This window comes from Orcinus orca, chromosome 4 (assembly GCF_937001465.1).
Source record: "Orcinus orca chromosome 4, mOrcOrc1.1, whole genome shotgun sequence".
Lineage (NCBI taxonomy): Eukaryota > Metazoa > Chordata > Mammalia > Artiodactyla > Delphinidae > Orcinus > Orcinus orca.
In genome coordinates, this window is record NC_064562.1 from 46,423,060 (window position 1) to 46,438,141 (window position 15,082).

Here is a 15,082-nt window from a genome sequence, read left to right on the forward strand (position 1 = left end):
CATTTATAGTAAGACCTCTCCTTTTCTTCTCTTGTGTAACAAATTGAAAATATAAAACATTCATTCTCTAGAGCAGTGAATTGGGTTAATCATGGTGATTCTGAAGAATATTTGCTTTAAAGTGATATCTGCATGAAAGCAGTGAGAAAGTGGAAATTTCCTACATCTTCTTTTTTCAAGTGATACTTCAAAGCTCTTCACTGTATCTCACCTAGAAGTAACTGCAGTTTATAGACTTCCTACACCAAAGGATCCATAAATGAAAATCCCATTAGGACTGTCTGTTCTTAAGCTTTGTTTAATGGATGTACAATTGTGGCAGATAAATTCCCTTCTGAAAGCTCCACTGACATAGGTCTTCAAGAATAGCGTGGAAGTAAAAAATGCCATGATACTAATTTTAAGCACATAAACTAGAAACTTGTCAGTAAGCTGAGAAAGACCATCCTACAGAAGGAATAAAATATCTTAAAACTGCTTAAGAGAAATTGAGAAAAATCCAAGTCAACATGTACTTATATGGTGCTTCCTAACTCTGAATAAAAGTCTGTCTTTACAGTGACAATGTTTTCTTTCTAACTGATGTTTCTATCCTATTACTGAGTAATATTGGCTCTGTTGTCTTATGTTAATACGGCTTCATTTAGGCTCTCCTGAAGTGTTGAATATTTTCATGAAAGGACAGTATCTTGTCACATTAAAGTGAATGGAAAATTAATGTGCTGGCACAGTAAAAAATGATAGTCTGTTGATTCAATAGATTGGATGGAACAATTTATTTCAGTACATTCCAACACTGTTTCACCTTAAAGTACCCAAAATAAAGTTTTGATTCTAAAACAGTAATTATAACAAGTTAGGAACTAAGTGTAAATGCGCCTGATCTAAACCACCTGTAAGAAATCAGTCACTTCAACATGATCTTTGGAGAATTCTCTTCCTTCAAGGCTTAATAAATATTTTATGGCTTCACACAGCCAACTGGCTTCATTTCAGTTCTATTCATTCATGAACTTTCGTGTTTATCTTATCTGCCCACCTTCCCTGTCTGGCATTTTAGAAGAACCATCACAATATTGGAGCATTTGAGTGCTTTGTGCCCAGCACTGTGGCACCTTTTATACATTAACTATCACCTGCACAACGGCACCGATGAATGAGTAAGAATGATCCATGTCACGTATAAGACACCAAGATTGAAGGAGATTGGAGAATTTGCTGAAGTCCACATAGCTAGTTAAGCAGCAGAATTTAAAAGCAGTTCTGAACACTGCAGCCCATTCCTAGTCTGTCTTAAAACGTAGTCTTGGTACCACCTGGGCTGACTCTTTTGTGAAATAAAATTCATATTTTATGGCAAGACAAGAAAACTTTAAACATAAACATTTTTTTCTGCCCTTTGGCCTCCTCTCTCCCCTCTACGGTGCACTGTGTATCTGCACTATGCATTGACCAAACCTCCCCCATTGGCAGGAATACCTGCTCAGCCATAAACAGCAACATTCTCCCAGCACCAACAAGACAACTCCTTAAAAGATAACATTCCTTCTTGATCACGACCTACCCCTTTGTACTTGCAGATCTGGATTGTGTGAACTGTCAATAATACATCATTTAATGGACAGCCCTCTGTCTCAAAAAACTTATACAACTGTGCTTTGACTTCTAGAGGGTGGAACAGCTCTCCGAGCTTTCTGAGAGGCTGTTCCTGGGTCATAATCCTCAGTTGGGCTCGAATAAAATTTTCCATTTCTTTCTTAGATCGGTTGATTGATTTTTTGTTGATTAAAATGCAAATGACCAGGCCCTGCCCTAGACACATGGAACCATGGTCTTTAGAAATGAGGTGTCAGACTGCACATGTTTTAGAAGCTTCCCTGGTGCTTCTGTGCCATGGTGATATTCACATGGCTGCTTTTGAATACAAAAGACAAAACTGTAGTCAGACTCTAATTATCCATGAATTATGAAAACTCAGGGTTTCCATTCTAGCTGTGACCTTTTCACTGCCCTCTGCTACCTATACATCAAAATATGCCGAAATTCCAATGTACAAAACTAGAGAAGGATGAAATTCCCAATCCACTATGCAACTTGCTACCTAGTAAGAATTTAATGGGGAGGAACTACTCGTTTGATTAAAAGGAAAAAAAACTACACACATACACACACACACACCTGTGTGAAAAATGGCACAGGACTTCTGAAATGGAATCTTAGTGAAATCTTTCAAAGTGTTTCAGTTATTTAAATGAGCAGTATATTCATTTGATAGACTTCATTGCCCAAAACATTCAGAAATAAATATATGACTTATGAGAAAAAATCTTACAGTAAAAGAAATTAATGGAATCTTTTAAAGTAATACATGTCACGCAGTGAACAAGGTGCTTCACAGACATCTTATTCAACTGTTACCATGACCTTAAAGAGGGGGATTTTATTATTTCCATTTAAAAATGGAAGACGGGCTTCCCTGGTGGCACAGTGGTTGAGAGTCCGCCTGCCGATGCAGGGGACACGGGTTCGTGCCCCGGTCCGGGAAGATCCCACATGCCGCTGAGCGGCTGGGCCCGTGAGCCATGGCCGCTGAGCCTACACGTCCGGAGCCTGTGCTCCCCAACGGGAGAGGCCACAACAGTGAGAGGCCCGCGTACCGCAAAAAAAACAAAAAAAAAAAAAGGAAGAAACTGGATCTCAGAGAGATTATTTGCTTGACATAACTCTGCTACTAAGTACAGCCCCAGAATTTGAACCCACTTCCTTGTAACTAAAATGCCTTGAGGTCTCCACCACATCATAAGGCCTCAGGAAATTCCATATTAGTGGTTCTCAAAGTGTGGTTCCTGGATCAGCAGCGTCATCATTGCCGGGGAACTTATTAGAAAGCAAATTCTCAGGCCCCACCACAGTCTTACTGTATCAACAACTCTGGGGCTAAGATTCAGGATCCGGGTTTACACAAGCCCTCCAGAGGATTCCAACGCACTAACGTGTTTGAGAATCAATGCCCTATTTCGTTCTTAGCTGCCCAGAAAACCAAAACAAAATCGAGCAAACAAGTCATAGATTCTTTTGTGGGCGTGGAATAAGAATTTGATGATGAGCTCATTGTTTCAGGAATGTTGGCATTTTTACAGCCAAACCAAACTGCTTGCAACGCCTGCTCCATTGCAGGCTTAATTCTTTGACATTTAAATTACTAATCAATACTTGACTTAGTTTATTTCTATGAACCCTACTACCCTAACAAAGTGTCAGCGCTAGTGCAGGACATCACATGAATACTTGGCAAAGTCTTTTTTTTTTTTTTTTTGTGGTCCGCGGGCCTCTCACTGTTGTGGCCTCTCCCGTTGGGGAGCACAGGCTCCGGACGCACAGGCTCAGCGGCCATGGCTCACGGGCCCAGCCCCTCCGCAGCATGTGGGATCTTCCCGGACCGGGACACGAACCCGTGTCCCCTGCATTGGCAGGCGGACTCTCAACCACTGCGCCACAAGGGAAGCCCAATACTTGGCAAAATCTTTTTATTTTTAATCATGTTTGATCAGATTTCCATCCACATCCCTTAAACACATTTAGTTGCTTTTCTTCTCTCAAACTTGACCTTCAGATGCCCCCAAAGGGAACAGGATCCTGAAACCAGTTGGAAAATAAATTTACCGCAAGGAATGTCCAAATAAAGGGGGGAAACAACAGGAGCTCTTTATATTAATAACAATTGCTGCTACTCACTATTTGCTAAGCACGTTTCCTGCATTAGCTCATTCAGTCCTCACAGTGAACTGATAAAGCAGATATAATGAATCCTATTTGCAGATGACGACTAAGCTGTTGCCCAAGTTCTCACAGGCGGCAATTGGTCAGTCTTTGCTCCTAATAACTAGGCTAGGATGCATCTTTCTTCTTCATGCCTATTTAACTTTCCCTGACCCTCTAAAACTATCCTTCAGATGTCAGTCATAGCCCATGACACCTTGAAGCCACTGGTGTGGCCAAGCCAGGCCTGGGGAGCTGTCTGCCACTACCCCTGAGAGACGCCAGTCTGTCCTTGACTCGGGAAAGTCAGTCGTCTCTATTTCTTCATGAAAGCACACTGCGTTTGCAAGAAGTCAAACATTTATATTCAGGAGAATGGATGAAAGAGAAAAACACAGGGTGCCAATCCTGCTGACGAGGAACATATTTAAAGCCAAACACTCCAGAGCAAGAATAGCAGCTGCTGCAGGTACATTTCGAAGGTGAGGCAAAGCCAAATCCCGTATCACTTCCTAAAGCCCTGGAAAGGCCATGTCCCAAAGTTAAGCTTTCAAATCAGAGCCTCATATAAACCTTCAGGACTTAGGAACTCTCGAAGAGCCAGGGAGAAATGATCACTCTCTGCTCAGTGTCAAAACAGTCTGCTGGGTCATGAGGATTTTGGATAAAAGGAAAAATGGAGTCGCCTAAAATAAATAAATAAATAAAAGGATCAAAACTTGGAAAATATAAAACTTATTCAATTTTCCAAGAAAAAATGGTTTTCAAAATCAAAGAAAGTCTACTCTAAAAGGCCCTGAAATGAAATATGGTCAAGTGAGGCAGGTGGCATGGGTTGAATTGTGCCCATCCCTCCCCCTCAAGAAATGTTGAAGTCCTAACCCACAGTACTTCAGAATATGACCTATTTGGATATAAGGTTTTGGCAAATATAATTAGTTAAGATGAGGTCTTAACTAAGGATGGGCCCCTAATCCAATACGATTGGTGTCCTTAGTAGACAGCCATGTGAAGACAGAGATATACAGGGAAATTGTGAAGGGAAGGTGAAAGCAAAGATTGGAGTTGTGCAGCCTCAAGCAAAGAAGCACTGAAGACTGCCAGAGAATCAGAAGCTGGAAGGGGTGAGCAAGGATCCCCTACAGGTTTCAGAGGGAACATGGCCTGCCAACACCTTGATTTCAGGTTTCTAGCATCCAGAACAGTGAGACAATAAATTTCTCTGGTTTTAAACCACCCAGTTTGTGGTACTTTGTTACAGCAGCCCCAGGAAACCATACAGCAGGGAAGAAGCCAGAGAAAAGGCTTGGTAACCACTCAGGTCCTGCAGGGCAAAGGGTAGCGTCGTTTTCTTTTCCCTCAGGCTGGCAGTGATCACTGCAGACAGAAGGCTCCCATCACCACTGCAGGCTCGCTCTCCACCTGGGGCCAGTAAAGAGAAGCAGGGCGTGGGGACAGCAGGGACTGGCAGCCTCAGGGATGCCTGACAGGAGCAAGAATGCCATTATGGTTTTGTCTGCATCATCTAAGAGGTTCAAGGGAGATGTCTGCATTTCTTCCTGTGCTCACTCAAAGGAGAAAATACCCACACTTGCCAACTTTTCCTGTTCTGATTTCATCAGGGGAGTCCCAGAGCCAGAGCACTGGAATGTGATAACATTCCAGTGTTGAGATTGAGGGTGTTGAGCTGGAGTAGAAAGACGAATATGATTCAGAAATTAGGGAAGTTGGGGACAAACAAGCAATGTATGTTGTGTTTCTATGAAACACAGATTATAATAAGGAGAAACCCAGATTCCTTAGAAGTATGTGTCACTCAGGGTTAACCCAGCCAGACCTCTCCTGGGCCTCTCCTTTGTTGGCTCCTCCCCTTTGGCTGACATCTATAAAGTAGGTTCTAAAATGGAAAGTCTCTTTCTCTTTTCTTTCCCTCTACTCCTGCTGTGGGTTATTTCTGCCACTTCCCCTTCTATATGCAGACAACTCCCACAGCTGTATTCACAGCCCAGACTTCTATTTTGAACACTGGTTATATCTAACGTATCAACTCATTATTTCCTTTCAAAATGATTTCTTCTACCGTGTATCAGTTACATGGTACTTACTTGTGCTTTATACATATTTGCTCATTTAACCCTCAGAACCCATCCTATTATGATCCCATCTTACAGGGGAGAAGACTGAGGCACTGAGAGTTAAAAGACTTGCTGATAGTCACATAACTTGCCTGTGGCACAGCCAGGATTTGAACCCAGGCAATCTGGCTCCACTGTCTGTGCTCGTCCCCAGTTTGCTCTTCTTCTTCAATCCCTTTAAATGGCACCACCAACCACCAGAAACCTGGGGGTCTCCTTCAATTCCTTCTCTTTCCATCCAAATGCAATCATCTGCAAGACCTGATGAGACTACTTCAAAAAAAAGAATCTCCTGTGCACTTCTCCCCACCTTCTTTGGCACTCCTGTCATCCAAGTCACCATCATTGCTCCCCTGGACATGGACATCTGCCCTAGTCTCCCTTCCTGCGTCCTTCTATGCCTACCTCTAGCCATTTCCCACATCTTCTAGCAGCCCAGGGATCTGTGAAAGATCTAAGTCAGGTCATGGCATTCTCCTACTGGACACCCTTCTCTGACCTCCCATTGGATATTCAATAAAGTCCAAACTCCTTGCCCTGTCCACGCAGCCCTGCAACATCTGGCCCAACCTTCCTTGTCACCCTCACCTGGAGCCAACTCTCCCCTTTGCCCATCCCACTTCAGCTCTCCAAAACTCCAGCTGATCTACTGTGATCTCTTTCTCATCTTCATGCCTTTGTCTGTGCTGTTCCCTCTAGCTGGAATGTTTTCCTACCTTCAGTCTTCTGATTAAGGGCCATCTTCTCTGACAGGTCTGCCCGGGGCCACTTGACCCTGACTTAACAGGGTCCTCTCCTGTTATTCTGTCTCAGCACCCTTTCCCCCTTAGGGCACTCAGCATTCCTCAATATCTCTGTTTATATCTGTGTCTCCACCTCCTCTAAATTAAAGTTCCAGAGGGCAGAGACCTTTTGTTTTACTCACAGTACACCCAGCTCCTAGCCCAGTGTTCAGCCTCCAGCTAGGGGCTTGATAACTGTGAGTGAGTCTGATGGAAGTAGATGGAAGCAAGACAATGATATCCCAAGGTGTGGGCTTTCTCCGAGGTCTACACTAGACAATTGGCTGTCTGATGAGGTTGCTTCCTTCAAATATTGATAGTCTAGAAATCAAAGTGATCATTGTATCTTGGGAGATTTGGAAGATGTCCAGGCTACATAAAATGACCCCTTTCAGCACCACAAGCTATGCTAAGTCTTTCAATCTGGTTCCACAAGCCCAGATGCATGCCTGGTGCACCTGGGATGTTTCTAATGATTCCATTGTATCTTCCTTCCTGTCTCTCCAAGCACTCAGCATTTCTCTGTCAAAGGCAGCAAACCCAACTATCTGGATTGAGCTTGAAACACTGGGCCCCTGAAAAGACTTCATCAACACAAACTTCTTTCTCAGAATCATTTTCATTATTTGTTTGCGGCAGATTATAAATAAGCTGTATTCATCTTCTTTTGAGTCATAGAGCACCAGTGTCTGAGAATTATTTTTTTGTACCACAATCAAAGTCAGGAGCTTAACTTAGCTAAGACTTCATGACCAAATTCTCCTCTCGGCCAAGGGCCACAGAGAGTTGAAGACTATTCTTGCCTCAGCTCTGTGCATCTCTAACTTCATCTTACGGGGGAGACACCTGCATTTAAGGGACCTTCACTCTAACTGTGGAAGATACAGGGAACTTGGCTCACTGAAGTGAGAAATCTGGCTTCATCACATCTTCTTGGCTGGGGAATGGTAACTGGCTTGGCAGGATTTGGGGAGTACAGTGGTGACACTCCCTCTCCTCCCACTTCACTTCTATGGGAATACGGATCCACCTGAGAGGGGCTAAGATCAGGAACATTTACTGTTTGTAACATCCTGGGAAGAAGATTTCTTGCATCGATGACCCAAGTCATTAACGCTCACGTGGTAGGATGTTAAAATGCACTGTTTCATGGATTTCGTATGAGTATGTTTGTTGTTAATCCTAACAACAAGTTGCTACAGATTTAAAAATATTTCCTAATGCAAAGTAAACCTAGACGGTGGAAACTCCTTCTACAGTTCATGCAAAGGCTGTGAGGACTAGAGGGATTCTTTGTGGCCCTTGGAGGACCCTGAAGTAACAAAAGAAGATAATTATAATGCTCCCCCAAATCTCCTTGTCCCCCTCCTATCACTTCACTGGGGTTTTCTCATTGCTCTTCTGCCTCAGGGCTGTATACCTGCTGTTCCCTCTGCCTGGATGGTCTTTGCCGAAATATCTTCCCAGCTCACTCCCTCACTCCATGTTGACTTCTGCTCACATATCTGAGCAGAAAATAACGTACCCCATCACTCTCATTCTCCACCTCTGCCCTTCTCCAGAGTACTGAAAACTGACTTAATATACTATACACTTATTTCTTTGTTTATTAGCTCTCTTCCCTAATAAAATCAGAGGCATGTAAGCTCCACGCTTTTTTATTTCTCTTTCCCTGCTGTATCCTCTGAGCCTAAAAGAGTATCTGGCACATAGTAGATGCTTAGTAAATATTTGCTGCATGAATAAATGAGTACAAAATGCTTTCTTGTTCTGGGTCTTGTTTTCTTTGATAATTCTCAAATGCCATTACCAGACTTTTCAGAGCTCCATGCCATATCTCAAAAATCTGACAAATGCACTCTTCACCTTTTGTAAATCCTGTTCACATGAGACTGTCACTACTCTTATTTAAACATGCCTCCAGAACCTAGGCGCGGTATTTAATCAAACACAAATAGTTGAAGATGAAAGGAGCAAAGATCTGAGAATCGAGGAAGGGGCAGACTTGAGAATTTTCTACCCTTTTGACTCTCTTAATTCATGTGAGACCTCTGTATTAATCTTATTTCTCAGTACTCTAAAATACTTATTTTTTCTAACTGCTTTGCATCCACCAAAAAAAAAAAAAAATAGACTTTCAAGAGAGTCAAATGATACCTTCTCCTCTTCACATTCCTTGCTCTCAATCTAAAACGTTTTCAACAGCAACAAGTTAGATTGTCAAATTACACTTTTTATTATAATTAAATATAAAAGAGGGACCCTCCCTCCTTGGTGGTTAAGCTTGGGTCAGGGAGTGGTAAAGAGCAGCCCTTTAATGTTCATTCCGTTCATTCCCAGGAAGCCTCTCTCTTTTCACTCAGATTGTATGGTATTTCTTTCCAGGGTTTGTCCTAAAACAAAGCTCTAAATGTTTTGATTTGAAATCCAGGTCTAACCTGTTTTTAATTAACTTCCTGCAGAGGACCATTTGTGAAACTCTCTGAGTGCCAGTATTTACCTAAAGAAGCTTCAGGAACCGTGGTTTGAAACACACACCAAATAGGAAGTTACGATCATGTCGAAAGTACCTAATCGGGCATGATGCCTATACTGCTTGGGATGTGAAAAGTCCATTTCCATGAAAATAGTTATACGCCAGATCATCCAGCCCTGAGATGCAGAGACAGGAGGGAGACCACAGAAGAAGTTCAGCACATCCACATGCATGTAACACAGGTGCCTTCTCCATACGCGGTTTAAATTTGCATGGTCGGAATAAGGACTATTAAAAGAGACAAAGGAGGACACTACATAATGATCAAGGGATCGATCCAAGAAGAAGATATAACAATTGTAAATATTTATGCAGCCAACATAGGAGCACCTCAATACATAAGGCAAATACTAACAGCCATAAAAGGGGAAATCGACAGTAACACATTCATAGTAGGGGACTTAAACACCCCACTTTCACCCATGGACAGATCATCCAAAATGAAAATAAATAAGGAAACACAAATATTAAATGATACATTAAACAAGATGGACTTAATTGATATTTATAGGACACTCCATCCAAAAACAACAGAATACACTTTCCTCTCAAGTGCAAATGGAACATTCTCCAGGATAGATCATATCTTGGGTCACAAATCAAGCCTTGGTAAATTTAAGAAAATTGAAATTTTATCAAGCATCTTTTCTGACCACAATGCCATGAGACTAGATATCAATTACAGGAAAAGATCTGTAAAAAATACAAACACATGGAGGCTAAACAATACACTACTTAATAATGAAGTGATCACTGAAGAAATCAAAGAGGAAATAAAAAAACACCTAGAAACAAATGACAATGGAGACACAACGACCCAAAACCTACGGGATGCAGCAAAAGCAGTTCTAAGGGGGAAGTTTATAGCAATACAAGCCCATCTTAAGAAGCAGGAAACATCTCGAATAAACAACCTAACATTGCACCTCAAGCAATTAGAGAAAGAAGAACAAAAAAACCCCAAAGCTAGCAGAAGGAAAGAAATCATAAAAATCAGATCAGAAATAAATGAAAAAGAAACGAAGGAAACAATAGCAAAGATCAATAAAACTAAAAGCTGGTTCTTTGAGAAGATAAACAAAATAGATAAACCACTAGCCAGACTCATCAAGAAAAAAAGGGAGAAGACTCAAATCAATAGAATTAGAAATGAAAAAGGAGAAGTAACAACTGACACTGCAGAAATAAAAAAAGATCATGAGAGATTACTACAAGCAACTCTATGCCAATAAAATGGACAATCTGGAAGAAATGGACAAATTCTTAGAAATGCACAACCTGCCAAGACTGAATCAAGAAGAAATAGAAAATATGAACAGACCAATCACAAGCACTGAAATTGAAACTGTGATGAAAAATCTTCCAACAAACAAAAGCCCAGGACCAGATGGCTTCACAGGCAAATTCTAACAAACATTTGGAGAAGAGCTAACACCTATCCTTCTCAAATTCTTCCAAAATATAGCAGAGGGAGGAACACTCCCAAATTCCTTCTATGAGGCCACCATCACCTTGATACCAAAACCAGACAAGGATGTCACAAAGAAAGAAAACTACAGGCCAATATCACTGATGAACATAGATGCAAAAATCCTCAACAAAATACCAGCAAATAGAATCCAACAGCACATTAAAAGGATCACACACCATGATCAAGTGGGGTTTATTCCAGGAATGCAAGGATTCTTCAATATATGCAAATCTATCAATGTGATAAACCATATTAACAAACTGAAGGAGAAAAAGCATATGATCATCTCAATAGATGCAGAGAAAGCTTTTGACAAAATTCAACACCCATTTATGATAAAAACCCTGCAGAAAGTAGGCATAGAGGGAACTTTCCTCAACATAATAAAGGTCATATATGACAAGCCCACAGCCAACATCATCCTCAATGGTGAAAAACTGAAAGCATTTCCACTACGATCAGGAACAAGACAAGGTTGCCCACTCTCACCACTCTTATTCAACATAGTTTTGGAAGTTTTAGCCACAGCAATCAGAGAAGAAAAGGAAATAAAAGGAATCCAAATCGGAAAAGAAGAAGTAAAGCTGTCACTGTTTGCAGATGACATGATACTATACATAGAGAATGCTAAAGATGCTACCAGAAAACTACTAGAGCTAATCAATGAATTTGGTAAAGTAGCAGGATACAAAATTAATGCACAGAATTCTCTGGCATTCCTATACACTAATGATGAAAAATCTGAAAGTGAAATCAAGAAAACACTCCCATTTACCATTGCAACAAAAAGAATAAAATATCTAGGAATAAACCTACCTAAGGAGACAAAAGACCTGTATGCAGAAAACTATAGGACACTGATGAAAGAAATTAAAGATGATACAAATAGATGGAGAGATATACCATGTTCTTGGATTGGAAGAATCAACATTGTGAAAATGACTATACTACCCAAAGCAATCTATAGATTCAATGCAATCCCTATCAAACTACCACTGGCATTTTTCACAGAACTAGAACAAAAAATTTCGCAATTTGTATGGAAACACAAAAGACCTCGAATAGCCAAAGCAATCTTGAGAATGAAAAAAGGAGCTGGAGGAATCAGGCTCCCTGACTTCAGACTATACTACAAAGCTACGGTAATCAAGACAGTATGGTACTGGCACAAAAACAGAAAGATAGATCAATGGAACAGGATAGAAAGCCCAGAGATAAACCCATGCACATATGGACACCTTATCTTTGATAAAGGTGGCAGGAATGTGCAGTGGAGAAAGGACAGCCTCTTCAATAAGTGGTGCTGGGAAAACTGGACAGGTACATGTAAAAGTATGAGATTAGATCACTCCCTAACACCATACACAAAAATAAGCTCAAAATGGATTAAAGACCTAAATGTAAGGCCAGAAACTATCAAACTCTTAGAGGAAAACATAGGCAGAACACTCTATGACATAAATCACAGCAAGATCCTTTCTGACCCACCTCCTAGAGTAATGGAAATAAAAACAAAAATAAACAAATGGGACCTAATGAAACTTCAAAGCTTTTGCACAGCAAAGGAAACCATAAGCAAGACGAAAAGACAACCCTCAGAATGGGAGAAAGTATTTGCAAATGAAGCAACTGACAAAGGATTAATCTCCAAAATTTACAAGCAGCTCATGCAGCTCAATAACAAAAAAACAAACAACCCAATCCAAAAATGGGCAGAAGACCTAAATAGACATTTCTCCAAAGAAGATATACAGACTGTCAACAAACACATGAAAGAATGCTCAACATCATTAATCATTAGAGAAATGCAAATCAAAACTACAATGAGATATCATCTCACACCAGTCAGAATGGCCATCATCAAAAAATCTAGAAACAATAAATGCTGGAGAGGGTGTGGAGAAAAGGGAACACTCTTGCACTGCTGGTGGGAATGTGAATTGGTTCAGCCACTATGGAGAACAGTATGGAGGTTCCTTAAAAAACTACAAATAGAACTACCATATGACCCAGCAATCCCACTACTAGGCATATACCCTGAGAAAACCAAAATTCAAAAAGAGTCATGTACCAAAATGTTCATTGCAGCTCTATTTACAATAGCCCGGAGATGGAAACAACCTAAGTGCCCATCATCGGATGAATGGATAAAGAAGATGTGGCACATATATACAATGGAATATTACTCAGCCATAAAAAGAAACAAAATTGAGCTATTTGTAATGAGGTGGATAGACCTAGAGTCTGTCATACAGAGTGAAGTAAGTCAGAAAGAGAGAGACAAATACCGTATGCTAACACATATATATGGAATTTAAGAAAAAAAAAATGTCATGAAGAACCTAGGGGTAAGACAGGAATAAAGACGCAGACCTACTAGAGAACGGACTTGAGGATATGGGGAGGGGGAAGGGTGAGCTGTGACAGGGCGAGAGAGAGTCATGGACATATACACACTAACAAACGTAAGGTAGATAGCTAGCGGGAAGCAGTCGCATGGCACAGGGATATTGGCTCGGTGCTTTGTGACAGCCTGGAGGGGCGGGATAGGGAGGGTGGGAGGGAGGGAGACGCAAGAGGGAAGACATATGGGAACATATGTATAGGTATAACTGATTCACTTTGTTATAAAGCAGAAACTAACACACCATTGTAAAGCAATTATACCCCAATAAAGATGTTAAAAAAAATTTTTTAAAAATTTGCTTGGTCGGGAAGAGCAAACACACTAGGAAAGAAAGGTCTAGCTGTATGTCCCACCAAAGCAAGAAATATGAAAGTGGATGGGGCTCTTACGAATCCTTTGTACCCAGTACCAAAAACATCCAAATGCCCGGGGCTGATGTCATCCATGGGGCAGAATTTGAAAGGCACTGCCTTCCCCAAATTCCCTGCACGTTAGCACACTGCACCTTTCCTGGGAGCCCTACCACTGGTGTCCTTCCTCTGCAGAAATGAGAACATTGTATGCTCATGTGTCAAACTACACCAACCTTGTTCCCAGGAAAGAGAGGAAGGATGGGGTGGGGAAGGGAAGCTGTGCTCTCTAATTCTCACCAAGGACTTATTATGATGGGGTAGCTTCTCCTATTAGCAAGTTTCCACCTTAGATAAACCTTCCCCAACCTTTCCACCATCAAGCATCCCTTTTTGTATTTCTTCATGGACCCCATGTTTTGAGTGACCCTGCCTGCCAATCTGTACCTATTACAAAACATTAACTCACTTCCCCCAGTCTTACTTGTGATTAAAGATGTAACTTCCAATCAGAGCTTCCTCCGATCAGCCTAAGATAACCAGTACCTTAGTGCTGACAGCATTTTAGTAAAAAATACAGGAATATGACGTTTTGAAATCTCTCTGCAGCCTTGATGTAAGGTATATGTTTATGGGATAATAAAGATGTATCTGATCTTTGTCCTGGGTTCCAGCCACAGAGCTTCAAAAACCACTGGAACTCACTGAGCGATGGGATTGTCTTTACTGTGCTAATGAGGTGAGTCATGGTGGGCCATGAGATAGCTGTAGCATCAGGCTGGTTACTAAAAAGACCCAGCCATGTGATTAGAGGGTTGGCACTTTGGGAACGCAAGGGGACTGGAGACCGAATTCAATCGTGGCCAGTGACTTAATCAGTCACGGCTATGCAATGAAACTCCAGAAAAAGCCCTGGATGCCGAGGCTCAGAGAAGCTCCCTGGCTGGTGAACACACTGATGTGCAGGAAAGGTGAGGTGCCCTGACTCCACAGGGAGAGGGCTTGGAAGCTCTGCAAACTTTCCAGAGTTTGCTCTATGTGTAGGTTTTATAATAAAAACTGTAATGGTAAGTAGAGCACTTTCAGTGAATTCTATGAGGTGTTCTAGAGACTTACTGATCAGGGTCATGGAAACCTCCTAATTTATAGCCCCTGGGTCAGAACAGCAGGTGACTCTGAGACTTGCCGCTGGTGTCTGAAGTGAGGCTGGAGCCCTTAAACCTGTGGAGTCTGATGCTAGTCCTAGGTAGTGTCAGAATTGTACTGCGGTCCACCCACTGGGAGTGAGAACAGAGCATTATCTTTAAATATATATAAGCATCCAAACCCACAGAATGCCTTTAAATACATATAAACATCCAAACCCACAGAATGTACAACACCAAGAGTGAACTGTAAAGTAAACCATGGACTTTGGGTGATAAAGATGTGCCAGTGTAGGTTCATCAATTGCAACAAATGAACCCCTCGGGTGGGGGATGTTGACAATGGGGGAGGCCATGCATGTGTGGGAGACAGAGGGCACATGGGGAACCTCTGTACCCTCCTCTTAATTTTGCTGTGAACCTAAAACTCCTCTAAAAAATAGTCATAGTGTATATATATATATATATATATATATATATATATATATATATATATA

At 41.4% G+C, this 15,082-nt stretch overlaps 1 protein-coding gene across 2 annotated transcripts in view; it reads right to left on the minus strand.

The window, feature by feature from the left end:
- ANXA3 (annexin A3) overlaps positions 1-15,082 on the minus strand; it is a 57,518-nt gene that overhangs the window by 32,536 nt on the left and 9,900 nt on the right. The window lies entirely within an intron of this gene.